An 18,964-nucleotide genomic window follows, 5' to 3' on the forward strand; every position below is an offset into this window, starting at 1 on the left:
ATTAACAGAAACAAAAGAAAAATTGGGAGGAAAAAATGAGGAGCAAGAGGTGCTTGAGGGGGAGAAGATGGGGACTGAGGGTTCCTGGAGGATGCAGACACACCTGGGAGGGAGGGCATCCTCCCTGAGCCTGACACTGGATTAATTAATGTGACCCCCTTGCCACCCTGCTCCTGTCACACCTGGGGGCCCTGGGACGCCGAGCTGGGGCAGGGGAGCTGGGGAACAGCTCTGTCCCTTGGCCAGGGAGAGGGTTTGGAGCTGGGCTATATTTATATATAAATATATAATGTATTATTGTATATTATGTATATAATATATTATAAATATAAATACAAATATAAATATAAATATAAATATAAATATAAATATAAATATAAATATAAATATATGTTTGTTTGGTTTTTTGGTTTTTTTTTTGTGCAGAAAACCCTCAGAAGCTTGAAACACCTCTTGTCCCTTGGCCCAGGGGCTGTTCCTGACTTTGGGAGAGGATTTGGAGCTGGGCTGTTTGATTATATAGTACATGTTATATAATATATATTATATAATATATTGTATTATATATGATATAATAGATTATATAATATATACTATATACTATATACTATATACTATATACTATATACTATATACTATATAATATATAATATATAATATATATATAGTAGATAAATTTCTTTGTTTGTTTGTTGGATTTTGTGCAGAAAACTCTCAGGAGCTTGGAGCACCTCTTGTCCCTCGGCCAAGGGGCTGTTCCTGACTTAGGGAGAGGGTTTGGACCCGGGCCATATTTATATATAAATATATAATGTATTATTATATATTATGCATAGCTTTGGGAGAGGGCTTGGAGCCGGGCTGCTCCCGAGGAACAGCCCCTCACCCTGACACGGAGAAGCATCCCCATCCCCAAAGTCTCATCCCAAGCCCCCCCGCCGCTGCCATCGCTGCTGTCCCCTCCCCGGTGCCACCCGTGCCCGGGGACACGCTGTCCGTGCGCTGCCACCCCGGCTGGCTTCCAGGGCACAGGATGTGTCATGTTTACCACGGCCGTGTCCCGTGCCGGAAGGATTCCTGGAAGCAGGAGGGGATTTCACAGCCCTCCCCGTGCCTCAGAACACGCAGGTGGTGCCAAAAGCACAGCTCCTCACCTGGCTGCTGCCGAGACTTCCCCAGCGGCTAGCAGGGAGCAGCCACCCCCTTCCTTGCTCCCCTCCTCCTCCTCCTCGAAATTTCCCCAGCGGCTGGCAGGGAGCAGCCACCCCCTTCCTTGCTCCCCTCCTCCTCCTCCTCCTCCCTTGCTGATCCCGTTTTTAAATTCTCCCTCCCCTCCTCTTGGCTCCCATCTCTCTGTTAGAGGGGATGGGTAAAAGAGGTTTTTCCCCTCTCTCGATTCAAAGGGATGGGGAAATGCTGGGTTTCCTCCAGTCCTATGCTGTGAGGCTGCTCAGATGACACCAGAGCCCCAGGCAGCCACTCCAGGGTGCAAGAAAGGAATAAAGTCCTGCACTCCAGGCTCTCTCAATGGGTTTTGGAACCCTTACCTGTGCAGGGAAGTGGGGTGTGGGTCTGACCATCACTTGCAAAGCCAGGCATTAGGATAACAAGCCCCTTGTTTGCTCACGCTCCTTTTTCCCAAGCCTCTCCAGGCCTCTGATCCCAGCAGGGCAGGTCAGAGGGAAGGGAATCCCTGCAGATGCTGCTCCAAAGCCCTCCTTGATCCATGTGTCTGTTTGCAGATGTTCTGGACTGGGATCCCATAACTGGCCTCGAGCAGTGAACCACTCCACAGCCAGGCCCAGCCCAGGCCTGCCTGTACAGCCTGCTGTAAATCTTTTGTTGTCCCTCTCTTTTGGGAGCAGCATCACCCACAGCTGGGCTTTAGCTGGTGCCCCACCTGAATTCCCCCATGACCTCATGTCCAGCACCTCACCAGGACTCCTGAGCATCTTTCTCTCTGATTCACTTTAAATACATCCCAAGACAGATTGTTTACACCTTTCAGAGGGTCTTGTGTGTCCAAATCTTTCTAGTTTTATTCCAGATTTCTTTTTGAGATTTCTTTCTGGAAGCTATGCTGAGCTGCCACTAGGGCAAAGGTCTCCCTGGGATAATTTTACACATTCAGAAAAAATAAACTGTAAGATCTAATCTTGCAAAAACCCCTGAAGTGTTTTGTTGAGACACCTGCATGATTCCTTCACGGCAAACAAAACAGCTTCAAGCTGCAAGTTCACTCAAACCTCCTGAGCTTTTTTCCTGGTGTGCTTTTTCCCCCTGTAAACAAAGAGCCAAACAAAGCACCTTTGCTACCCAGTGGCAAATTCAATCTGGGCAAAGGAGGAAAAAAAGCTTTTAAAACAAATGGTTGGTTTTGCAAAGGGTCAGGGCAGCATCCACCCCATGGGGTGGGCTCTGGAATGTGCCTCTGGAATATGGGTGGCCAATAGTGCTGCATGAAAATGAGAGGAGAAAGGGAAGAGAAGGATGTGAGAAGGACTGCAGGAGATGCCATGAGCAGCCCCAGATTTCAGGTGACCACTCCCAGTGCTCAGCACTGCTGCCACGTGGGGATGGATCAGCCTTGACAGGGCCTGGATCCCCATCCCACGCAGGGGAAAGCCCTGTCCCAGCCTTCCCAGCACAGGCACAGCTTGGGAGGGCCCCAGGCTGACGTCATGGCTGTGAGCAATCCCAGCCCTGGCTTTGGGATGATCATCCCTCCCTGTGACCTCCTCAGACACCCCCAGCTCCTCCAGGGGCTCTGTCACGTCTGTGTGCTGTCCTCCTCCTCCACCACCTCCCTCCCGCCTTCCTTTCATTGCAAACATCATGGAAGCCCTGGCAGAACCCCGATTAGCAGCCAGGCCCCTGTCAGCACCCGTTATCTGCTGCGTGTCCTCAGGAGCTGCTTCGAAACAAAGGCAGAAGGACGTTGTCCATGGGCAGCAGGAATTTTCCACTGGGTGGGTACAGCCAGCCTGGGTCACAAGATGCAGTGCCCTGGCTTGCATCACCCCCCAGCACCCTGAGAGGCAGCTGTGCCCCCTTCTGTGCTGCCCAAATCCCGGGGGATTGCCCAGAAGAGGCTGAAACTGAACCATTCCCACCTCATTCCGAGGGGGACAGGCTCCAATCTGCACATTCACCCCACAGCAGCTCACCTGAGGCTCACTCAGCATGGCCTTGGCAGGAGGATTCGTGCATGGGGTGGCTCCCTGCTGTCCCTGTGCAGGGGACAGGACTGAGCAGGGGGTGTGACACTGTCCCATCAAGCTGCCTGCAGGGATTTTAACAGTCCAGCCCTGCTGGTGATGCTCAGGAGGAAATGATGAGGAGCAAGAGGTGCTTGAGGGGGAGAAGTTGGGGGGTGAGGGTTCCTTGAGGATGCAGAACCATCTGAGAGGGAGGTCATCCTCACCTTTCCTGCTGGGTCGTTTCCTCCCTGCAGCACACAGCACTCTCAAGGGTCTCCACTGCAAAAATCCACTGTCCACTCCTCTCTCAGCTGGCAACCAGCTGTCTCCAGCTCCCTGCCACTCCACATCTGGAAGGGAAGCACCAGGAAGGGCCACACTGGGCACTTCCCCTCTGCACATCTGGGAATTGACAGCTCTGCTTCATTGTGCTGGGGCAGGGAGGGTTTTGCTGCTGTTATTATTCCAAGCTGGCCCGGAGTCCAAAGGAAACAAAAGCTTCTTCCTTGCCAAAGGGAGCGCTGGCTCAGCCACAGGAGACGAGGGCTGCGCTATTCCCTGGGCTCCTAAACACTGCATTTTGGTGTTTAAATTTAGCCCTAGACTGAAGCTGTGCAGACACAGAGCCCTTCTGGAGAGCCAGCAGCCTGGCCAGCATCAACATCAACTTCGTGTGTGCCCTTCCTCTGCTGAGAGCTCAGCCCCCAAGGCTGCAGCCCCCAGATGTGCTCCACGGGGCAGATTCCTGGCAGAGAAACACCCCGGAGTGCTCTGGAGAGCAGGGCAAGGCAGCCTGGGTGCAACAACAGCTCTTTTGGCCATCCAAACTGCAGCAAGACAAAGGAAGAGGTTGGCAAGTTTTTCTCTCCTCGTTCAGCAGATGATAAAGAGAACTTCCCAGCAGTGAGAGGTCAGATGTTGGGAGCTCTGGCCATGCCCTGTGTCACCTGCCTCTTTCCTGGGGCACAGAAGGTCCCTGTGGCCTCTGGTACTTTGGGATGCCAGTCCTGGCCTGGGAAGGGAGCCAAGCCCTGGCTTCCATTCCATCGGCAGGATCCATCACCCCACCCCAGAGCAGAGCACAGCAAAGAGCCCCAAGGGAAAATGCTGAGCTCACAGCAGCTCCCACTCTACATTTGGACCCCCAGATGGGAGAGGCACTGGGTGTTTACCTCCCAGATCCATAACTGGAAGGGTCCAGATGGAAGTTCCTGCCATGATGCTCCATCACACCACCTGGGAAGCCAGGAATGGTCCAGAGCCTGTCAAAAGCTGTCACCCCCCTGCAGCTGAGCCCTGCCTGAGCTGGCCGCTGGATCAGAATGGGCAAGTGAGGAATCAGGAGGAATGCTGATTGTTTGCTGGAGCTCCGCAAACAATTCATGTGGCCTTGTCCCCCGGATGAACCTGCTTTGATAAGGATCCTATTCATATTCCAGTGATTCCTGGAGAACAGAAAGTTGAGTGCAAGTGAGCCATCCTGCTCTTGTCTGCCAGGGAAATACATCTGCTGGCTCAGAGCCCTGGGAAAAGAGAGGTGCTCCAAGCTCCTGAGGGTGTTCTGCACAAAAAAAACCAAAAAACCCCAAAAAACAAAAACAAAAACAACAAAAAAAACAAACAAACAAACAAATCCCAACAAAAAAAAACCAAAAAAACCCCACAAAACCAACCAAAACCTTATTTATTTATTTATTTGTAATATTTATATATTTTCATTTTTATTTATATTTATTCTATATGTTCTATATAATATATAATATTACATATTATATTATATTTCATATTATATAAATATAATATATTATATATTTTATATAAATATACAATTTACTTTATATATATTGAAATATATATTATATATGTGTGTATATATGTATATACGAATATAGATATGGGTAGAAATATAAATATATAAATATATAAATATATTTTATATATATATATTTCCACCCTGTAAATAAGGTGGAAAGGAGAGGTGTGGTGTGGAATCATTGGCTGAAGAGATGGCCTGGCATTCAAAGGGCACCAAAGGATGGGAATATCACACTGGATCTTTAGGATGAATGGCAAAAAATCGGTGATTTGTTTACACACAGAGTAGCAGAATAATGAAAACAGCTGAACACCCAATTTCATGGCTTGTTAAAATCCTGGGGAAGGTGATGCTCTCTCTGCACACAGCTCCCTGGGGATGAGCCAGTTTCACTGCTCTGGGGAGGGCTCAAATGCCACAGGGATGCACAGAAACCTTTGGGCACAGCAGGAAACACCAAGGTAGCTTTGACTCCGTTATTTCATCCTTCTTTTTTCCTAAATACTAATTCAGATTGGAAGAGAAATACACAGCACTGACAGAAATAAGTGCTCACCTCTCCAGGGAAAAAAACTGCAAGCCCACACAGCCATGCCCAAGCAGAAGAAGAAAGAAGAAATTCTTCCTTCTTCAGAAGGAAGAGCAGAAATCCTGGCTGCTTGGTGCTGGAAAGCTTTTCCCCATGACAAAGACAACCTGTGTGTAAGGAGTGTTAGGAGAATTAAGGGGATTCAGTGAGTGGCTTTTGTGGCTCACTGAGGAAGAGGAGAGGAAGGAAGGCCCTGCCTGCTGCACAAGAGAACCCTGACACACTCACAATCAAGCTTAGCTGCCCTGCTGAAGCTTGGAGTGATCCTTAAGGTCTGGGGAATTCAGACCAGCTCCATTTGCATCAGCTCAGTGGCTCCTACAATCCCCACCTTTTCCTCTGCAAAGGTTTTTCCTTTTAGCCACTTTCATTCCCTCTTCTCCCTGACCACTCAGTGCTGCCAGAAACGTCACACCTGCAGGCTGGGAAGGAATTCTGCTCCAAAAAAGCAGCTCTGGAAGAGCTGTGGGGGTTTGATCTCCATGACCTGCAGAAACTGAGCCCAAGGCTGTGTCAGCTCTGTGGTGCTACTCAGGTCAGCTAACAAAATTCAATAGCAAGTAGACTGCTCTACATTTCCATATGTGTTTTCTATTGCATGTGCAGTTACAGATGCTAAAACCAATTTGATATCAAATCATAGTCCATGCTGGTAGAAAGGCAAAGTCAAAGCTCAGGGTAGAAGAGATGGCAGCATAAACATTAAATTTTTGCTTGTTAATTCTAATGCTTTGAATTCCTAGACTCTAAAAATGAATCAAAACCAAACGAAAAACAAACAAAACCAAAAACCAGAGAATCATGTGGCACGAAACTCTTGTAGCTGATGGCATAAAATTCTTATTCAAAACAAATCCTTTAAGGGGGTTTCCGAGCAAAGGAGTCCTGGTCTTAAATCTATTTAACAGAATATGTATTTTTTTAATTAACAGAAATATGATTAATAGAAATATGTGGGTTTTTTCTTTATACTAAAGGAACACAAGCTCATATTGAGAATAATTGGGAATGCTGCCATCAAAAGTGGATGCTCAGGTGGGAGCCCCATCCAAGTTTCACTGGGATTTTTCCCTGTAGAGGCTGCACCAAGCCTGCCTGAGGTCAAGAAGCACAGGGTGGGGTTTTTGGGCTGTCCTGTGCAGGGACAGGAGCTGGACTCCATAATCCTCCTCAGGATATTGTGTGATTCTGTATTTCCCCAGGATGGGCTGTGCTTGGAGAGGAACTTGGTGGTTGAATGCCTCTGATAAACCCAAAAGGAGAATCAGCAAGCTGTAAGCATAAACAAGAGCAATTTGCAGGTTTTGTTGCCCCAAGTCACATCCTTGCTGTTGTTTTGCAGGAACCCCTGGTATTTTTTGCAAAGGTTTATTTGATAGAAAAAGGAAAGTGTTGCTGGACTCAAACAAAGTGCCAGCCCCTGTCACTTACCTGTGTTTATACAAATGCACACAACACCTCGCTGGGTTTGTACCACCCTGCTGATTTCCAGGCAGCTCTTCATGAGAGCAGCCCTCCTCTGGTTTCATAGGTGCCCAAGAACTTCCTAAACAACTCCCAGAAACCAGGGAAAATGGATCTGAAATGAGCAAAGGCAATCAGCTGGGGGGAGAATAAAATAAAATAAAATCACACTGCACACAGAGCCACATGCCTCGAGCTCTTCCCGTGGGGAAGGGCAGAAAGCCAAGAGTGGCCTCAACACTGCCTGTGTTCCATCAGGGGATGCTGCTTGGGAAGCTGGGAGGGCAGGGCAGCACTGCCTCCAATCACACCGCTGGCAGCCCTCGTTGCTATGGCCCTCAGGTCTGAAACTTTGGAAATTAGGTAAAAGGTCTAAACACAAAACTTTTTTTTTTTTTTTTTTTTTTTTTGCCTCCTCCCCCTCTGCAGTGGTGCCCCTTGCCTAGCACAATCCCTCTTCCTGCTGGGGAAAGCAGCTGGGATGAAGAATTAACTCTCGCAGTCCCAGGGGTTTTCCAATCAGGAGCAGGGATGTGAGGCAGGAACAGTGAACGAGGGTAGGGGGAATGTGCCAGCAGGTCCTGATTCCCACCTGTGGGAACACCAAAGGGATTCATGAAGGGATTCATCCCATTCCTGGAGGGAGCATGATTCCCACCTGTCCTGGGGTGATGGAACACCAAAGGGATTCATGAAGGGATTCATCCCATTCCTGGAGGGATTCATCCTCCCCTCCCCCAGCAAGGGTGTGGATTTAAAGTGGATTTCATACTGGTGCAACAGCAGTGGGAGATCCCAAGGGATGGGATTTTTTCCATTCCCTGGGTGGAATTTGACATTTTTAAGGGTGCTAGACCCAGAGAAATCCATCTCCTCCCATTCCAAAGAATTTTCCCATTCCCTGGGTGGAACTTGACATTTTTAAGGGTGCTAGACCCAGAGAAATCCATCTCCTCCCATTCCAAAAATTTTTTTCCATTCCCTGAGTAGAATTGGACATTTTTAAGGGTTCTAGACCCAGAGAGATCCACCTCCTCCCATTCCAGAGGAGATGTCCTGGCGAGGGGCTGGCTCTGCATGGCACAGCTTGGTTTGGCGCAGAGGGAGGTGATGCTGGCCTGGCACTGTCCCCACCCACAAGGGACCCCCACAGTGCCATTCCCACAGGAATCCTGCCTGTGCCCACTCCCTCTGTGCCACCAAAGCGCTGTGCCAGTTTTGTGTGAGCAAAACTCTTAGCAACATTGATATCTCTGTGAAACCTACAGGACAGGGAAAACTCACTCTTTGTCCCTCATGGTTCCACTAAACCTTGGTTGTGCCACGCATCTCCAGGATTTTCAATCATGAAAGGGGAAAATCCTCCTGATGGGAAGGATTTATCCCACCATACAAGAGACAGAAGGGGCTGAGGGCCTTATTTCAGTGTTTGTGTAAAGCTGCTCTTTTGCTTCCCTACAGCTGCACACAGTTTCATCTGAGCTGTTTTGATGCTTCCATAGTGCTCTATCCTTCCAGCCCTGCTAGGTCCTTGCTTTTGAGTGGCAGCACTCATAAATTCAATTTGGAATTTGCGGCCGTTCCCTCACCCTCCTGCCCACCAGGGCCACCCCAGGCGGTGGAGGTACCTTGGGGGGTACATGAGCACCTCCAGCACACCAGGCTGGGCTGGGAGCACCTTCAGGAGTTACCCCATCCGAGCTCCTTTTCTGCTGCTGCCAGGAGAGAGGTTGCTTTTCCAGGCAACTGCCCCAAATTCCAGCTCCAGGAAGCTCTTGGCTGCTCAGCCAGCCGTCCCCAGGCCCCTGGAGAGAGCCAGGCACCTCACTGGCTTGGGGCCAGCTCTGCAGGGCAGGGGAAGGGCCACAAAGGTGGCTTTGTTCCTCCTGCCTGCCATGACACCTACGAGGTGGAGTCGTCTTTCCACAAAAAAATCTCCAGCAGCGTTTCCCAGGTGCTGCAAACCACAGTGGGATCTGTCTTTCCCCAGGAGAATTCCAGGCCAGGAACAATCCAGGCAGGGTTTGGGCAGTGGGATCGGCCTCGTCCCCCTCCTGCCTTTCCCCAGGAGAATTCCAGGCCAGGAACAATCCAGGCAGGGTTTGGCACGATCTGCTGGACCAGGTATTTGCATTAATCCCTCTCAGAGTCCATCCCCATCTCTGCATGTCTCCCTGGGACTCACTTCCCACCCAAAAGTGAAAAGCTGTGAAAAGCACCTCACACATCTTCTCTTTCAGAATCACAGAACCTTTCAGCCCTGTTTGCCCAAGAAAGTGAAGGTGAAGAAACTACAGGTGTCAAGTCCTTAAATCTGTAGGGAAAGGAATTATTCTCTAGCAGAACAGCTGGGGAAACCCCAAAGAAATGCTGGCCCAAACCCACCTCAGGTTTGAGATGGGGCAAGAAGTCCCCAAACAGGGCCTGGCCAGGAGCAGAGCCAGCTCTCATTGCTGGTTTGGAGCTGGCCACGTCTCTGCTCACACATTTCTTGTTTTCTTTCCCTTGTGCCAGCAGGTGAACTGTTTATTTCCCAGTGATCCCAGTGTCTAACAATGTTTTACCTCTCCTGACAAATGCTGCCTTGCCCATCACCCAAAACCAGCCCAGCAGGCACTGGGCAGCACTGCTACAATCCCTCTTCATGAGCAAATGAATCTCCATTTGGCACAGCAGCTGCATTTAGGGACAGCAAAATGTGACCACTTTTAGAATATAATTCTGTTCTTTGTCCGTGCTCTCAACTCCCTGCTTAGAAAAAACCCACCTGGATAAAAAATTCCCTTGGATATTAAGCACCTGCAGCTCCTATTAAACCCCAGCTGGGACCAGAGAAAAGGAAAGTGGAGCCTTTTTGATGCGGAATTTGCTGCCTGGGTCTCACCTGGCTGCTCCCAGCAGTGTTGGGTGGTTTGGGCACAGCAAGCTGGGCTGGGATGGAAGCTCAAGCCTGTCCCACCAGGATGGGCTCCAGGGCAGCCCAGTCCTGCCCATCCCCATCCCTGCCCCAGGAGAGCAGCAGGAGCCAAGCCAGGACCCACCAGGCTCATCCACTATGTGGCTGTTGGATCCCAGGCTTTGCTGGCACTCTGGGATAGCAATAATTGGATTTTCCCTGCAAACTCTTTTGGATCCTGATGTATTCAGGATGCTGAAAACAGGCATCCTGTGTCTTGCTTCTGCTTCTAAATACAGAGCTGCTGTGCAGCGCAATGTTCTGCCTCACCACCTGCAACACAGCACTAGACCCTTGCTTCTGCTTCTAAATACAGAACATTGCTGTGCAGCGCAATGTTCTGCCTCACCACCTGCAACGGAGCACTAGACTAAACAAAAATGCCAAAAAACAAGCCCCAAAAAAAGGACCTGAGGGGCCCAACCTTGCTGTGGCAACGGTGAGACTGATTTTTGGGATGGCAGCGGGAAGCAGGGGCTGTGCAAAATAATGTTCCTCCCAATCTCTGCCAGGGGAAAAAGTTGGGAAGGATGCAGGGAGGAGTAAAAATTAATGAGGTGTCTTCCCCTCCTCCCATTCTGTCTTGGGTTTAATAGTTGGAAAGGGACCAGCAGATGTCAACTGCTGGAAATGCAGATCCATGCTGGGGAGCCATGAGCCCAGCACACCCAAATGAACCTGGGGATGGGGCAGAAATGTGCAAGACAATAAAACCTGGGTGACAGCAACCAAGTCAGGCAGCAAGAACCAGTCAGGGGTGTCATTTATTCCGTGCTCCCACTGTTTGCTGCTGTGTTGGGGGCACATCCACGTGTCTCTGGAGGAGCCACCTGGATCCCTGCAGGTTTGGCAGGCTGGAAAGAGCCAGCACAGGTACTGGGAACAGCACAGCCAGGGCAGAGGGTTTTGTTTATTCAGTGAAGGCTGGAGGGAGGTGCAACGCAAGGGAAAATCAATGATAGGTAGAGGGAGGAGGGAGCTCTGACAGCAAAGGTCCTCTCGGGACGAGGAACCGGATCTCTGGAGGGGAGAGAAAACAAAACAAAACAAAACAAAACAAAAAAAACCAAAAAACCAACCAAACAAAAAAAAAAAACCCAAAAAAACCAACCAACCAAAACCCAACAAAAACCAAAATAAAAAACCAAAACAAAAAAACCTAACAAACAAACAAACAAATGCAAAAAAAAAAAAAAATCCAAAAAACAACAAAACCCAAAAAACCCCCAAGCAAAACAAAACAAAAAACAAAACCCCCAGGTTTTTCTTACAGAGAGAAGTCACGTTTCCTCATGACTGGAATATAATGAATGGCCCAAAGAAATATTCCAAACAAGCAAACAAAACCCAAACCCTCTCATCTGAGCATATTCCTTGCCTTCCAGCCTTCTCCCGTCCCCAGCATCCTTCTCATCCGTGTCCCACACTGAGCTTCCCATCAGTGGGCAAACAGCAGAGGGACTGGAGGCTTGAGCTGAGGATCCAGAGGAGATGCAACTCTAATTAACACAACTTTTCTTCCCTTCTGTGCAAAGTTCAGGGCTCTGGCAGGGAGGTCCCTCAGCACAGGGACAGAGGAACTAGTCCTGCCCGTGCCAGGGAGATGGGCCAGCAGTGCCCACGGGCACATCTGCTCCTGCTTGCTGTGCTTCCCATGGCACTGACGTTGAAAACAAGCTGTTCCCAAGCCCAGAGGAAGGGCTGGCACTTGCCCAGGGGTACCTGGCAGAGGGAGGCACAGCGTACCCCTCGGGACGGGCGCACGGTGCCGAGGCTTCCCAGAACTGCGGGATGTTTTGGCAGGGCTGCAGCTCTGCTCTTGCAGCATGCTCGGGCAGAGTGCAGAAATACACACACACAGCTCCAGGTGCCTCTGGTTTTTTGGCTTCAGAAGAGGACTGTCCAACAACAAGCGACCCACACAAGTACAATCCCATCCAGCAGCAGCAGAGCTCCTCATCCTGCTGCTCCCACAGACCCCTGAGCACACAGGGCTGTTTCACCTCCCCAAAATCCCCACAAGCCCCGGTCTGGGAGCCCAGTTCAGGATTGCACCACTTTCCCCCAGCCCTAGATCTGGCCCAGCTCTGCTGAGAACACTTGATCTCCTCCCTGAGCGCTGCCAGCTGGGTGAAATACAGCTGCTGCCTCAATAGCGCTGCCGAAAAAAAGCCTGACATTATTCACAACAAAGAGACAAGCATTGCTGCGCTTGCTTTAGATTTCGTGGGAGCAGTTCCCACTGCTCCATGGGCACAGGGAGACGAGCAGGGGGGAGATGAGCAGGGGGAGCTGCTGGATCTCAAAGGGCTCTTTGGGCAAAGCTGCTGCAAGCTCCCACCCAAAACATCCCGTTCTCCTGTAGAACCCATGGGGTACCACTGCCATCCCCCTACCCCGACCTTTGCGTAGAGATTCTTGGTTTGCCAAGAGCATCTCTTCCAGCACAAGCTCCCATCTTACAAGTTCCATGGCTTTCTCCAGCCCAAGGTCACCAGGAAGCTGAGGGAGAACTGGCCAGGAGAGCCAGCCACAAGGAGAGGTGGAAAGGAGGGAGCCAGTTAATCACCCAGCCTGTGTTACCTGTCTGGGTGGAAAATGGTCTCAAAATACCCTGTATTTCAGAGCAACTGCATGGTGATTCAGCCACCTGAAGCCTTGGCCTCCAGCTTTCAGATGAAGCCCATCTCTAAGCCCAACTGTTCCCAGGCAGCTTCCTAAATGGAAATGGAAATGGCATCTGGACAACACAGCCCTGGGCACAGCTATTCCCACCTCAAACCTGGGGGCTTGCTCAGAATCCCCTAAAAACCAAACCACCTGAAGCTTATTGTTTCACTTTTAAGCTTCTTACTCTGGAGCTCATCGGAAAATTACAATTTAGCATTTAAATCAGCCAGTATGTAGTGACTTTAGAACAACACCAAAGGATCATTTGAGGGCTGCAGTGGTGCCTTAACTGAAATTATATTCTCCTGTTTGCATCAGCTCCAGAGTCCAGACACTCTGACAGTACCTTTTTACACATTAAGCAAGTTTTCGCACCACTTTCAATATAATTGTACTTACAAACCAAGCACAGATTAGTGTACAATGTTACAAACAGTATTTAAGCAGAGCAGAAAAGGCATCTGTAAATAAACAAGATATTTACAGTTGACAAAAGATTAGCGTGAAAAGGAAAGAAGCCATCCTGGACAGTGCAATGAATGACATGGAGAGGCATTGGGCAGATTGTGGTTTGTGGCTGGAAGAAATGGTCCCAGAATTTTTCCAAATACCTGCTGGCCACCACGCTTGACAAAATCCAGCCCAGGACAGCAGGAGGCTGCTATTCCCTCCTTTCCCAGTGTTTTAGGCATTTTGGCCAGGCTGTGGCTCAGCACAGAGGCAGCTGGGCAATTCAGCAGCTGCTCAGCATCTCCAAGAGCCATGGATGGGTTGGAGCCACACAGCTCTGTGATGAGAAATAACAGCCTAACCCTGGGTCTGATTAATATTTCTCATTTTAACAACACGTTTGCCACTGGGGGAAGCTGCCAGCAAAAACTGTGGAGTCTGGTGCCTCACCCACCCACAGAACATGAAAACAAGACTGCTGTCAGCTTCAAACCTGCCTGGAGGGTGGGGACCTTTCCTTCTGAACCCTCATGCCCAGCCAAATGGGGTCCTGAAGATCACCAGAGCAGCTGCAGGGGTTAGGGCAGCGGGCTGAGGCTGCTGGGGAGCCCCCAAGCACCTGCCCTGCACCCCACCAGGATGGTGCCAACAGCACCCCTGGGTGCAGCACCTCCAGAGTTATCATGCTGCACTGCAGGGCTTATATCTGTGAATATGGAGAATGGATTACTTAGAATATTAACTATTGCTTGCCAAGAAGGAGGTAGACTTCCTGCTTTGCTGTTTCTCTCACAGCATCACTCAAAAGATCCTTGGTGGGACAGGAATCAAGTCCTACAGACGGGACGCTGGGAGGACAGCCAGTGCTGGGAAGGTGAGAAGTTTCTTGCCACCGATGTGGTCTCCCCTAGGCTGTGTTTTCCATGCCAGTTTCCTGGTGCTGGGATTGTGGGAGCTTCCATTTCCATTTTGCTGCCTCACCAGCAGTTTTGAAGCCAAGGAGAGCAGAGAGTTCAGCAAGGAAGGGCAAGGAGAGGAGGGTCCCCAGGTGAGCTATGCACGCCCGGGCCAACCCTCCTGCCAAGGGCTTGCTGGGCACAGCCTGTTGACAACGGAGCTCCCCAACAAAACAAGCTGGCTCCACCTGGGGCAAGGGATTAGAAACCTCGGCACAGCCCTCGGATTCCTCCCAGCAAACCGACTGTGGCTGGAGGCAGGGATTAAACCCCGTGCTGAGGAATGTGGCTCCTTCCCGCTGCGGAGTCCAAGTTGGCACCGCATCCCCACTCAAGACTCGGCTTACATAATGCAGCTTATGAAAGCAAAATAGCACGGCCATGCCAGCCTGTGGGCAGGCCAGGATGGGAGGAAAGAAAGGGAAAGAAAGGCATTTTTTGGCTGAGGTGAAGCCTGGCTGCCCCCCCTGCAGTGCAGTGTCACTGGGGAAGGAGAGGAAGGGAGCAGTGAGGGAGAAGGGCCCGGTTCTCCTGCAAGGCTGTGAAGAGCTGCACTCCTGGTGTTCAGTCTGGAGGCACAGAATGTGGATTTTCCTCCCAGCTTGCCTCTCTGACCCTGGGTTTCTCCTCTGTCAGGCAAGTTCACGTTGAGGTCCACCACTGCAGGTTTTGGGGGGCTAACATGCAAGAAGCACACAGCACCTCCAGAGGCAGCTCAGAGATGCTCTGACCCACATCATCTCCCACTGGCCAGCCCCAAATTCCATTCCTTCTGAACACAGACACCTCCAGAGGCAGCTCAGAGATGCTCTGACCCACATCATCTCCCAATGGGAATGGAGCCCCTGGAGATGATGCTTCAGTGTGGAGAGCAGTAGGATTGTGTCTGCCCAGAACCCTTCTCCACACGTTCCCACCAGAGATCAGTGCACAAAAACGAGAAACAGTCCCCAGACACCCAGCTCAGGGTGGAGTCACGAGGCTCAGACTGAGATCACCACTCGTGAAGCAGGCAATTCACAAGTGACATCTTTAGTCATCCCGCAGTGACTGATATCCCCCACAACCTGCATGGCCTTGGGAAAAGCTGTTCCTTACTAATGGCCTGGCCCCTTCGTCAGCAAGCAGAGAGTCAGGGTTCAATTTACATCCACACAGGACGTGTTGAAACTGCAAATAGGTCATCAGTCCCAGCTGGAGAGCCTGGAGAGACACTCGTGGGTGGAGGGCCCACCCAGGAACCAGCCCAGGTCTGAGTCTGCCTCCAGCTGGCTGGGGAAGCCAGGCAGGCCTAAGGAGATCTCCCCTTTCAAGAGCTGCCACTTGTTCCCGAAGCAGCTGTCCTCAGTTTAATCAGTAACTGAACGAGTGGGATGAGATGCTGGCTCAGCTGGAGCTGGGTTATGGATGTGTGTGATGGCAGGAGTCCCCTCCCAGCTCTGCCAGCTTCCTCAAAGGGCTCCCAGGAGATATTATCACACCTGACCTTTCTCCAGCACCCTTTGAGGGCACAGAGAACTTCCAGCCACTTGTCCTAAGGTGGAAACCTCATCACTTTTATCAGCTGATGAACTGCAAGTGTAGATCTCAGCCGGGCCCCACACCAGAGGAGCTGCTGGAGCTCCAAAAGGCATTCCAAGAGTACAAAGCTGCTCTGATAACAGCAGCTTCAAGCCCAAACAGAGGCTCTTGCAGAGCAAATCACCCCCTGAGCAGTGTGTGCCTGGGGCCATTCCTTCCCATCCTCTGTGGGCAGAAGGAGATGCAGGACAGTCCCAGCACCAGCTCTCCAGGAAGATGGGGAAACACAGGTTGGAGAAATAAAAACACTTTCACCCAGCAACTTCTCCCTTCCTGCCTCTCTTCTCCCCCAGGTGAGGGCATCCAAAAGTCAGCTCAGCAATGCTGGCCCAGCTAAGGCTGGCTGATTCCTCCTCCTCCTCCTCCAGATGTGTTCAGCCAGAGGCTGTGCCAGCCTGTGAAGGCTGACCTACCAACCAAAGGTCATCAAGGAAGATCAAACAGCGCTGAAAAACTCCCACAAAATGGTAAGGGAAGAGGGATGGGGATACTGGAGCAGCATCAGTGGGAGTGGGAAAGGGCAGGAGAAATCCAAGCAGCCACACCTGATGCACCAGGCTCTGCAGAAAGGGAAAATCCCTTGTGTCCAGGCAATAACTGGGCTGGCACAGCCTGGCACAAAAAGATGCTTCAAGTGTGATCTTGATTAGCTCATGTGCTCCAGGCTGTGTTTGAAGGGAGCTGTGGCTAATCTTCTTTTCATTGCCTTAAAATCCAGCTGTGGGGAGAAGCCTGGCATGTGAGCAGATATATTAATGGGTTAGGGGCAGCCTTGTCTCCTAAGCTGGTGTTTGATTAAAACGGAGCACAACCAACCAACAGGCACTTCAAAAAGCTGCTGCTATTTTTGGCTGCTTCATTTGGAGCAGTTCCTGATGCTTGGATGTGCCCAGCAAACCCTTTGGGACTGATCCTTGCTATATCATTATTCACATTTTAAGGATGTGTGAGTACAGGGAAAAGAGATTCACTTCCTCCTGAGAGGCTCAGATCAAAAGTCAAAATGTTTTCTATGAATGCATAACACGTAAATTCAGCTTCTGAGGGTTTCAGTCTCAATTTGTAAGAGCCCCTTGGCCTTAAGAGAAGGCCTCCCTACCCTACAGAGCTGGGAAATGGTGTTTAGGTAACTACAAAGCAGATTCAGCAAGCAGGCTTTAGGCAAAAAGTCAGAAAACAATGTCTAGGGGGAATAAATTATTTTCTTCCCCCCTTCTAATTCATTATAATATTTTCCCCCCCTATACTTTTAATAATGATCTGAAAAGCCATTTCCCAGCACAATGTTGTTCTGACCTTGTTTTCAGCCGGGTAATTGTGCAGTGAGTGGATAAATGCTTTCTCAGCTGAGAACAAGAGGAACCATTAAGCATCAAGCTCCTGACCTAAATTTACATTCAGGGCAGCTGGAGGAGCAAAGGATTGATGCCTGCTCCCCTTATCAGCCTGAGGGATACCCTGGAGATGGCATCTTCCTCAGGGACACCCCAATGGCACAGGGAGATGCTGTTTGTCCCAAAGCAACCCAAGGAAGTTGTCCCTGTCGATGGCAGGGGGTTGGAATGAGATGATATTCAAGGTCCCTTCCAAACCAAACCAATTCCATAGCAAAACACAAAACCTGCAACCCATCAGCTCCTCCTGCCTTGGTGATGCTCAGTGGCCAAAACTGAGCCATGTACCCTTTTCCCAATTTTTTTTATTCCCCAGGAGGAAAGAGTGTCTGGAGGGAGATTCAGCTTCAATGATTCTCAGTGTTTGAAAGACCAGGATCTTTAAGAAAAACAAACAGAAAACCAAACTGTGTCTTTTCCTTCCCTCTGTGCCAACGCCTTTAGAAAAGTTCTCTTACTTCAGGTGAAATCCAATTCTTTCCTCTGTAACGTTTTCTTGGAATGCATAAGGAAGAGCAGCTGCCTTGCCCCTGAGCCCAAATCAGAACAAAACGTGAAGATTTCCAGGCTCCTGAGTTAGCCCTGGGTTTGTTTTGGCTGCAGCACCCCAGCTCCCAAGTTCTTGTGGCCGTGTCAGGATGGGAGGAAAGGAAAGGTGTTCACTTCGCCTCTGTTCCAATCACACCAAGCACAGGGACAGGGTAATTTTGGGACTGTGCTGAGGAAGGTGCTGCCTCCAATGTTCCCCAGGAGGGAGATGCAGGAAAACAGCTGGTCCACGAAAAACGTGATGGCAGGAATGGCCCCATCAGCCCAGCAGGAGGCTCAGGTGCAGTTAATCCAGATTTAAAGGTGGGAATGGTTAAAGCATCCTCTCCTGGATGAAGCACCTCCTGGGGAGCTGGGGAATGGCACCACGGGCTAAATAAAGGACCACGGGAGCAAAGTGCCACATTTCTACTGCCTGGGTTATTTTCCCGAATGACTGGGTTTATGCCAAAGGAGGACGAGCGGCATTTTCTAATTTCTCTCTCATTTTCTTCCTTAGGGAGAATGGGAAAGGTTCTTCTTCCACAAAGCTGCCTTTTAAATTAAGTTTGCTGGGGTTTTGTTTTCTGTAGGATTTCTACATCATGTAGAACTTGTGAGGAGGCTGGGAAATGCACAAACACCTGTAGCAATCCCATAACCCTCCCTATGGACACTCACAAGCCCAGGCCCTTTCCCATCCCAAAAGGATCCCATTCAAGCCAGAGCTGGACCATCCCTCACCACAGAACCAACCACTGCTGACAAATTCCCATTTTCTGGAGAGCACACACGGATTGAAAGACCCCTGACCACTCCTCCCCCCCCCGCAAAAAAAAAAACCAACCCACAAATGAAAAGCCACATCTACCCACTATCAGAGTCAAAATTCTTTCAAATGGTGAAGGCAACACACGTACAAAAAGAGACTGCAGAGGTCAGATTGAAGGTTTTGTTCTTTTTTTCCTTTTTTATTACAAAAAAAAAAAAAAAAAAACAACCAAACTATTTGGAAGAAGTGTAAATGCAACGGAATATAACTGGCACCATCTAAGATACCCAAGTGTAAAATCCCAGAATGTCTGAACCCCCCAGCAGCAGCTGGGAGGCACAGGGCTGGCTGGGAGGGACAGGTGGCCTCTCCCTTCCCTTCTCCTAGCCCCCATCATCCTGGCTGTGTGGCAGGCAGCCCGAGAGAGCCAGGACACAACAGTGGCATCAACGGTCTCTGTAAAACCATTCAGTTGGAGAAACTAAGAACATTATGAAAAAAAATCTAAAACTTCTCTTCTTTTTTTTTTTTTTTTTCTTTTGTGTTTAACCTTTATCCAAAGCCCTGCTTTAGTGACGTGCTAGCCCT

The sequence above is a fragment of the Onychostruthus taczanowskii genome, unplaced genomic scaffold, assembly GCF_017590055.1.
Source record: "Onychostruthus taczanowskii isolate IOZ18803 unplaced genomic scaffold, ASM1759005v1 scaffold63, whole genome shotgun sequence".
In the NCBI taxonomy this organism is placed as follows: domain Eukaryota; kingdom Metazoa; phylum Chordata; class Aves; order Passeriformes; family Passeridae; genus Onychostruthus; species Onychostruthus taczanowskii.